This window comes from Bubalus kerabau, chromosome 3, assembly GCF_029407905.1.
Source record: "Bubalus kerabau isolate K-KA32 ecotype Philippines breed swamp buffalo chromosome 3, PCC_UOA_SB_1v2, whole genome shotgun sequence".
Lineage (NCBI taxonomy): Eukaryota > Metazoa > Chordata > Mammalia > Artiodactyla > Bovidae > Bubalus > Bubalus kerabau.
In genome coordinates, this window is record NC_073626.1 from 165074275 (window position 1) to 165076133 (window position 1859).

Here is a 1859-nt window from a genome sequence, read left to right on the forward strand (position 1 = left end):
TGAGAGGAACCCAGAAATGTTAGCCCACTTGATGTGGGAGTATAGAAATAGCAAAAAGTTGGGGGTAATTAACAGCCTACCTGGAATATTTTTGTACCCTAGACAAATTACTTAGAGCAGTCCAGACAAGATCTTCTAGTGTAACGGAAAACAAACCTGACTGTATATTGGATCTGTTCCTTCAGCTCTAACCTTTGTGGTCTGTGGCCTGTACTTAGTCCTGGGGCTCTGTACCTTTGTAAAAAGATGTTGCCTTTAGCCTGAAAGACTTGCCTGGTGGCTCAGATGGTAAAGCGTCTGTCTACAATGTGGGAGACCTGGGTTCAATCTCTGGGTTGGGAAGATCCCCTGGAGAAGGAAATGGCAATCCACTCCAGTACTGTTGCCTGGAAAATCCCATGGACAGAGGAGCCTGGTAGGCTATAGTCCATGCGGGTCACAAAGAGTCAGACACAACTGAGCTACTTCACTTTTACTTTAGCCTGAAATACACACAATAGCCCATTCTCAAGGCTCTGACCTTTAAAGGTCACTTTTCCATATAGAGATAAAAGGCTGCAGAACGGAGAATAACATTTTTTCTTGTTGGAGACTTACTGCAATGTTGTGACCTGACCTACCTGGACAGCTGCAAGAACCAAGGACTCACACACCAAGAAGTTTGCGGCAACCAGCTACACTCCCTCCACTTTGGGCATAAAAGAAGCCTGAATTCTAACTTGGGTTAGGATGGTTCTTTGAAGGTTGCACCAACACCTGCAGTTGAGCATGGACTGGTGTGTCCTTGGGCTTAGAGAATGGGACCTTCGGCTTACAAGCGGGAACCTCTCAGTCACGAATGGGGAAAGATGATTTAAAAATAGGTGGTGCTGAGAAGAGAAGGAAGATTTTTGTTCAGAAGGGTGTCCAGTGCCAAACTGAAAGGAAGACAAGCACAGGACTGGGCCAAATCTCCGTGATCTGTTTAGGGGAAAGACAAACGAGTCAGGCTGCTGGATTCTCTTACACAGATGCCAAAAAGAACAAAGACCTCACCTGGGGGGAGGAGACGTCGACAGAATACTTGGATGATCCCAAGAAGTACATACCTGGAACAAAAATGATCTTTGCTGGCATTAAGAAGAAGGGGGAAAGGGCAGACTTGAAGCTTATCTCAAAAGAGCTACTAGTGAGTAATAGTTGGCCACTACCTTATTTATTACAAACCAGAAATGTCTCAGGACTCTATCTGAGCCACCAGGGAAGCCCCTTTTTATGTGTACCGTATTTAAATGGATCTCATAAACTAGAATTCAGATCATGAAGGGCTGATGGAATATTTCTGTTGGGCAGTCCTGATTTAAATAAGATTTGCTTGTGGCTAAATGAACAAGGTCAGTTTTTAAAATGTTGATAGTAATTCCAGTTCAACAAGTACTATCACTGTTTTCCCCATCTAAAGAGACGATCGAACTTGAATAAGGACTGTTAAATTTTTTCGGGAGATGGTGAATGCTTTCTCAAAACCTATAGGAGATTGGTTTTATATTTAGATTTTCGGTAACTGGTTATGTTAATATATTTAAATACTAAGAAGATCCCTTCGCTATCTCATAGAACAGAGCAAGATTCATCTGTGTTTAGTTTGTTAAGGCAAGGGCTAAAGATACACTAACAAGGCCCACTTTATCTTTGTGATCTTAACTGTACCAATGTAATTAAAATTCTCTATCTAAAATATTGCCTTTTACTTAATGAAAGGCATTTTAGTGTGGTTTGTGTATAGCATCAAATAAAAATATTTAGCACTTCCTACGTTTTGATCTTTAAGATCAGATGCTTTTAAAAACCACTTGACAAGATCTGTTAGTACACTTTGC

At 41.4% G+C, this 1859-nt stretch overlaps 1 pseudogene; it reads left to right on the forward strand.

The window, feature by feature from the left end:
* Positions 1-838: 838 nt before the first annotated feature.
* Positions 839-1176, forward strand: LOC129647328 (cytochrome c, somatic-like; annotated as a pseudogene).
* The last annotated feature ends 683 nt before the right edge of the window (positions 1177-1859 follow it).